The 7827-nt window shown below is 43.7% G+C and overlaps 1 long non-coding RNA gene across 1 annotated transcript; it reads right to left on the reverse strand.

Moving 5' to 3' along the window:
* Positions 1–1293: 1293 nt before the first annotated feature.
* On the reverse strand, positions 1294–7568 carry LOC131511350 (uncharacterized). Its single transcript, XR_009261478.1, has 3 exons — positions 6444–7568; positions 5508–5629; positions 1294–1479 (listed from the first exon to the last, which is right to left on the reverse strand). It is a non-coding gene; the product is annotated as an uncharacterized LOC131511350 (long non-coding RNA).
* Between the last annotated feature and the right edge of the window lie 259 nt (positions 7569–7827).

Consider the following 7827-nt stretch of genomic DNA (forward strand, 5'->3'; position numbering starts at 1 on the left):
TAACAATATATGCAGATTTACTGTTTGACCTAATTTTTCCCTATAAGGCGGATCCTTTCCAGCAGAAAATATAAGTCCAAGCCATGCTTTTTAGCAGTGTTATAATAGTCCATAGCGTAGATGTATTGTAAGTTATTCAATCATCTCTGAACCGATGAACATCCACATTACCCAACTCCCTGTTCCTATTTTATACAATCACTGCTGCAATAGCTACTTTTGTGTATTTCTCTCTATGTACTAGCACTTTTATTTCTCTGAAATAGTGGGATTATTTGATCAAAGGGTATATACTTTTTAATTTTTAAACTGGGTTGAAATTACTTTCCAAAAATGTTATCACTATTCACATTCCTACAAACGATGAAAGAACCCATTTCCCCACACCACCCCAAGCTTTGGCAATTCTTCTCAATTATTTTGTTTTGCTGATAAATTGAGTAAAGATGGTGTATCATTCCTTCAATTTGCATTTGCCTGATTTCCAGTGAGGCTGTCCATCTTTTCAAATGTTTACTCACCATGTTTGCCTCCTCAGGTATAACCTGCCTTTGCACTTCCTTTTTTTTTTTTTTTTTTTAAGTTTATTTTTGAGAGTGAGCATGAGCAGAGGAGGGGCAGAGAGAGGGGGAGAGAGAATCCCAAGCAGGCTCAACACTATCAGCATGGAGCCCAATGTGGGGCTTGAACCCATGTATCATGAGATCATGACCTGAGCTGAAACCAAGAGTCGGACACTTAACCACCTGAGCCACCCAGGTGGCCCTGTACTCCCTTTTAATGGCTATATGCCCTTTTCTTAGCATTCTGTACAGCTTCTGAGATACTAACCTTGTGTCTATCATGAGTTGTGGGTATTTTTCCCCTAGTGTTTTGTCTCTAGATTGTGTTTATGGTACCATTTGATGTATGAAAGTTTTAAATATTTATCTCATCAAATATGTTAATGTTTCCCTCTTTGGATTATGGGTTTCCTGGCCTATTTTAGAAGGCCTTCTCCACCCCTAGAGTATATATTGTTCTAACACTTCAGTTTTTATTAATTCTTAACTTTACTTTGGTAAATCTATAAAATAGAGAAACAGGATATATACCTTGACAGGATCAGCTACTTTTGAAGACCCGGTCTTCTTGATATCACTCTATTATAATCTGGTCCTTTTCAGCCCAAACACATGATCTCTCCATCCCTCAAAACAAACAAACAAACAAAACAAAACAGATTACAAATAAAACAATTGAACTAAAGTATACAATCTTCAGTGAAGATGCGAGAAGTGCCCTCAAAAATAGATAAATCAAATAGTCAAGAGCCCAGGAAGTTGATACTCAGCCTCCACAATAGTGTTATACCAGATTCATGGCTGCATCCCCACAGGACCTCTCCTAGGTACTTGGACAAACTAAATACTTCAACAAGTGTGCTTTTATTGGTTGGATGGCTGGCTGGCTAGAAGGATGAATGGGTTTCAAATAAGCCTGTAACAAATACACAGCCAACTTGAAAACTAACCAGGAGCCAATGAGAAGGAATGAATGATCAGAATTAAACACCTACAGATACAGTCTATATGCAAATAGTAGTTTACATTTCACTCAACTGTATAATGAAATCTATCTTACAGTGATTAAATTGATTTCAAAGAAATTTTTCCAGCTTCAAGTGCCAATCAAAGAACTCTTAAGTACTAATTCTCTGAAGCAGAAACCATTGAGACCAGAAGAAATCTACTTACCCCTGTCTGGTCACTGGATGGCAAAACTTAGCTGTTCTTGATGCGATTTTCATGGCAATAATTAACAACCATGACCTTACAGATGACAAGAAGCTCTCTCTCTGTTGCCACATCTGATTTTCACACCCATTCTTATAGATAAAGGAACTGAGTTCCAAAGAAGTTAAGTGAATGGCCTGCAAAGCTAAACCAAGATTCAAATCAAGGGTTCTCTCCCTCTAAATCCCATTCTATTGTCATTGGAGCAAATACATTCACCACCACCAGCCTCGTTTTCTAGCAAAGACAGAAAGCAAGATTATGTGACTATGGTCCCCCAAAGGGGCAGTTTTTACCTTCTAAGCATCTACACTTGAGATCTCTTTTTGCTTTTTTATGTTTCATAAAACCCACAGAACTATCTTTATTCTGCACCAGATTCTTCATCTTCCAAGAGACAGGCATAGTTGGATTTTAAGCAGCAGAGATTTGTGCTAAGGCAACGGATCATAAGCTATGGTTACCCCTCCACAGTAGGGAAGGTGGGAGGAAGCTGAACCCAGTCAAGTGAGGGATTCTTCAGAACAGAACTGTAGCAAATAAGAATGTCCATCCACAAACTCCATGTGTGGAAAATTATGACTCTATTTCCATCAATGAGCTTTAAGCAGGATGGGGCTGGAGTGCAACTGTATACCTATGCTGGGATCTCTGGAGACATCTGCACTCCTTCAGGTGCAGATGATCAGGCCATGCAGGTCATTGCTGGGCCATTCTTCACTCCTGACACAAGTCTCCTCTGGAGCTGGCCTCTCTCTTCTATCTCCTAGCACCTTTCTGCCAACCCCACAGTGATGCCCAGGACACTGTGGGGCTCCGTCCCATCCCACCTTTGCCTCTTGCAGCTCTGAGGACCCTAGTGAAAGGATGCTTTCTGTGGCTGCCCTTGGCCCTTCCCAACACACCCCACAGCTGGTCTGAGGGTCTTGCTTTTCCCTGGTTCCTATCCAGGAAACAGAATCCCTAAACCAGTGGTTCTCAGCCAGGACTATCCCATTCCCCGTGGGATATTTCGGAAATCTGTGGATGTATTAATTGGTTGTCATAATGATGGGAGTTAAATTACACATGAATTTCATTTACTTCAAGATAGTAAATAGGACTTAACAAAATATTTGCTACATAAAGGAGTCATTAAGTTTTAATAGGACTGAGGATCCCTGCCTTTAACTAACTGCCTTTCATTCCTCTTCCCAGGGATAAGTTGATAACCCTAACCCTAACCCTAACCCTTCATTCCTCCCTCCCTTCTGACTCCCCTTTCCCCCTATATCCACTCTGAGGGTTCAGAAAACCTGTGACTCCCTCTGACTTCACTATTTCCCAATGCCCCTTAGAGTCTGTTTTTTACAGCCAAAATCTGGCCAAGGCTTCTGCTTTTACTTCCCTTCTCTGATGCAAGGATGCTACCCAGATAGAGGAAGGGTCACCAGGTAAGGAATGGACCAGGGAGAACACATCTGCTATGATTTCTAAACGTTCTCCCACCACATAATGAAGAAAGATCTCCTTACAAAGTAGTCATTTGAACCAGCCTCCAGACTGGTTTTGTGACCTCATCACAGCCACAGCACAAGACAGGAGAGGTGGTGGACCTCACTATTGCTAACAGTTGCAGCACCATCAAAACACAGCAGACCCGTGGCACCTGGGTGGCTCAGTTGGTAAAGCATCTGACTCTTGATTTAGGCTCAGGTCATGATCTCAAGGTTCTGCACTGACATCATGGAGTCTGCTTGGGATTCTCTCTCTCCCTCTCTCTCTGCCCCTTCCCCACTCATGCGGGTGTGCATGCTCATGCTCGCTCTCTCTCTCTCTCTAAATAAACATTTTAAAAATACCCCTAAGCAAGAGGGTTCTAGTGAAGCATCTGGCTTACGTCTTCCCACCCTCTCCTCCCAGAGAGCTCCTACTCACCTTCAGGGCCTTGCCACAAATTCCCCTGATCCTATTTATGCAGAACCAACTGCTCCTGTTTCTGTACCCCCATGGCCCATTTTACAGATTTCAATCCTAATGTGCTACGTGGGGTCAGAGTTGTGGGTCACTCTGCATGTCTCCCAATAGGCTCTTCCTTTGGGAAGAGACCTTGTCCCATTTACCTAAGTTTGGCACTGTACTTCCAGTTCATCCAAGGCAAAACAAATTTCAACCTAGTACAGTAAGACAGCTCGGCACCCACCCAAAAAAACATGTCTCTTAGTGTTTCTGACCACATAAATCTGATTAAGCCCCATGCACAGGGGTTGATGGGAAATTCTGAAGGGCCTCTCTCTAGCTTCTTGGAGTTGCACAGGAAGCCCTGTGAAAGGTTAGGCATCCCAGAGCAATCGGGTTACCTGTCCATTCACAGTACACAGAACCAGGTACCTAATTTGTAGAGCCCAGTCAGTGCAAAATAAAAATGCAGATCCCGTGGTTCAACAATTATTATGAATTTCAAGACAGTGACAGCAGAGCATTAAACCAAGTGTAACTGCACAGGCCACATGCCCATGAAGTCAGTCCTGCCAGTAGATACCTCTCCCATGCCCCCAGCCCCAGAGCACAAGTGGTCTGTTTCATAACCTGTGACTTCCCTGCATCCTTGACTAACTTTCCTGCCATTCCCAGGCTGCATATAAATGGGATACTGTGTAAATAGGGGATGGGTGTCTGTCACACAAGGAATTTGTCCACCCCTTCCCAGAATGAACTCTTCCCTTTCCAGGCTCACAGAAGTCTTCTACCCTCACAGATCAGGTCACTGCCTCCTCCAGCTCGAAGCTGACCATCATCTTCTCCCGTTCAGACCCTTGTTTTGATGAGCCTATCCTTCCAAACAAAGGCCTGGGGTAGGAAGTTTCTTCACAGGACCATGGTACACAAAGAAGTAAGATCTTAAATTTGGGATCTAAACCCAGGGGACAAGGCAGGCAATACAGCCTCATTGTAAGCTGATGATGGGGAGCTATAGATATGCTGGTAAATGTTTAACAATGGGCTCTCTGAAAGAGGAAAAAAAAAATCTAATTTGTAGCATTTGCTAGTATTCATGGTATAAGTATTCCCACTATGGCTGATCTTAATGATATCGAGCAACCAATGTGAAGTCACTGAACACAGAGTTGAAGATATGCACATGCTCTCTCTCACAGGCTGGCAGAAGCCAGTTCCGGCACACCAAAGAAAGGGCACCCACACAGTATTGCCACATGGTTGGGGTTGGCAGATGAGACTGGAGGCTAAATAAATTTTCAAGTTTTATGCCTCTATTTCTAAGTATTCGCTACTAATTCAAACCTTTTAACAACACTCTGGAAGTCAAACTTCATCAGGCCAAGCAAGAGTCCTGAGTTTGGAATCCTGACCTGGACAGAGAACTCAGGTGGTGATGAGATGCAGAGGGAAATTTCACCTCTTAGACTCCTTCATATCTCCTACATCATGAAAACAGCACATTAACATTTCAGATTGCCCTACCCTCCTAGCCTCTCTCCTGCATTCACCCATCAGCCTCACAGAAACATCCCAAGGCTTTCAGTTGCTCAGCCAGAATCATTTCCAGTCACTACCCTGAAAGACACCCATAGTGCTCACTCCAGCGGGACAGACACTAAAATTGGACTGAAAGAGCTCAGAGATAGAGATACTAGCTCTTCACCATCTCCCCGGTGATATCCACAAGGCCGGCAAAGTATAAAAATAATTGATAACAATGATTGACGGTGATGATCGAGGATAATGACGTACTTTTAAAAGCATGAGGCTCCAAGTTTGCTGGGTGCTGTTTTTCCCTTTTCCTCTTCTCCTGTTCTTTTTGATGATGCTTTATGTATATTCCATGTCACTCAGCAGCTACGGGAGATGGATGACTATGGGAGCAAAAGATAACAGGCGGGAGTAGTGAGAATTTTCTCTTGCCTGCAGCAGACAGCAGAATACATTTTTCAAGCCCGAAACATCATAGCAACAGAATGATTTTTTAAATGCCCTTTCTTTTATTTCCATTCATTGGCTTTTTGTGGTTTTTTTAATTGCTCGTTTTGCTTAAGGAGCCTCAAGGCAAGGAGCACAGCATAGTATCATTAATTAAAATATTTAAAATGATAGCAGTGGTAACTATGCTCCCGAATAAGCCTAGGCAGCACAGACAGCAAACACAATTATTATCCATAATAACAGCCAAATCATCACCACTGTGCTCTACTCAGAGACAATGCATCCTTCCCAGAGTGCTAAGTGACTGTGACAATGAGTAAATCATGACTACCTAAAATGAGAGTAGATGGGATCTCTGGGGCACTCTCGGTCTGTGCAGAAACCCTGCCATTCCTCCTCCCTCAACCTCACCCCACGGAAGGGTTTTCTAGGCAGAAAACTGCTGCATGACAGCCACTCATGCCCTTTCCCCAGGTTTTCCCCAGGAATCTGGGGGATGCTGAGCAGTGAATCAGCCAGGCCCTAGTGTGCCACCTGGTACACCATAAACATCTTTGTGCTTTTCTTGTACCTGAAAGACCCCTCCGTAGGAAATTATTCCCATTAAATAAGCCCACTACAGTAAATAGTGATAATTTATGTTAAAGCTTTTAGACACAGAAATACACAGAACATAACCAATGCTATTGCACATGATGAAGAGAATTCCTTATTCATTCATTCATTCAAGACTTCTTGAGCACCTACCATGTGCCAGATTCTCTCTGGGTCATTTCTTCTTCTAGGTACCACAGAGCTACGGTGATGGAAGACCAGGTCCATGTCTCCAGTGGGCTCAGAGTTTAGCAGGAGAGATGCAGACAGTTAAATACAGTGACGTGTGGGTGGGTGGGAGCAAAGCTGAGAGACACTCAACTCACGAGGGGAGAAACAAATGAGGGGCCATGGAGTGCTTCCCAAAGTAGGTGATACCTGACTTGAATTCTAAAGGTACTCACAGAACATGCTATCAGTTCCCCTCCCATATCTCCCTAACATGTCCCTGCAGGCCCAGCCTCCAAGTTCCTACTGCCAAATGCCAGCAACTGCAACTCTGAGGCCAAGGGCTTCCTCCAAGTGTGGTATAAACTCTGCCTGCTCAAGTGGCAGGCCAGAGTGCCTGAGAATTAACTCCTCCTAAGAGCAGCCTCAGCCAATGACAGCTGGAAGTTGGTGGAATCTTGTCGCTCAGGTAGGATAACTCAAAGGCCAGTTCCTCACTGTTCTACACTATTTCCCAGAGTTCTCCAGAGGGATTAAGCCAGTTTCCCATAGAGATAACTTGCTTGACTGCCTTTATTTCCCTATGTCTTACCAATGCACTTCGCTCATCTCTTACCAGCATCTCACAGTGTCATCTAAATGGTCTACTTGCACTAAAAATCCTTGCCTTGAGGTGTGCATCTAGGCCATCACAAATTAAGACTGTGCTCCCATGCAGGAAAACCATAGGAAGTGTCCAGACAGAGGCAGGACATAGTTATGAACTGCAAATATTTAGCTGGGTAAGACTGAAGCAAGAGGTGAGAGAGAAGCTAGTCCCTGCAGTAGTGATGGCCAAGATCACACACCCCCCTCTTAAGGTCTTTTTCAATTTGTGCCTTTCCACAAGGAACTCTCAAACACACACGTAGGTTAAATATACAAAGTTACTGACTTTGCCCCGTATGCCACTCTGGGTCTCATCTTGGCTCCCCTTCTCATTTTATCCTATCTCAATTAAATGGTCTGGCCTTAAACACTTTATCCTGGCACAAATGATCTCCAAGCCCTGCAGGAGCCCCAGTTGTCTCAATCCCAGAACTACTGGCACAGGAATAGTGTCTGTGATTGCCAATCTTCACGATGGCTCTGAATTCCACCCCCATATTTACATCTTTATGTGATCCCAACTACTTTGTTTCAGGATTGGTGTGTTATGGAAGTGATAGCATGTGACTTTCAAGGCTAGGTTATCAATGACATTGTGGTTTCTGCCTTGCTCCTGGATCACTTGCTCCATGGGAAGCTGGTTGCCATACTGGGAAGACTCTTAAAAAAGCAGCTCTTTGGTGAAGTCCAGGTGGTGAGGAATGGAGGTCTCCTTCCTACA

The sequence above is a fragment of the Neofelis nebulosa genome, chromosome 5 (genome assembly GCF_028018385.1).
Source record: "Neofelis nebulosa isolate mNeoNeb1 chromosome 5, mNeoNeb1.pri, whole genome shotgun sequence".
Lineage (NCBI taxonomy): Eukaryota > Metazoa > Chordata > Mammalia > Carnivora > Felidae > Neofelis > Neofelis nebulosa.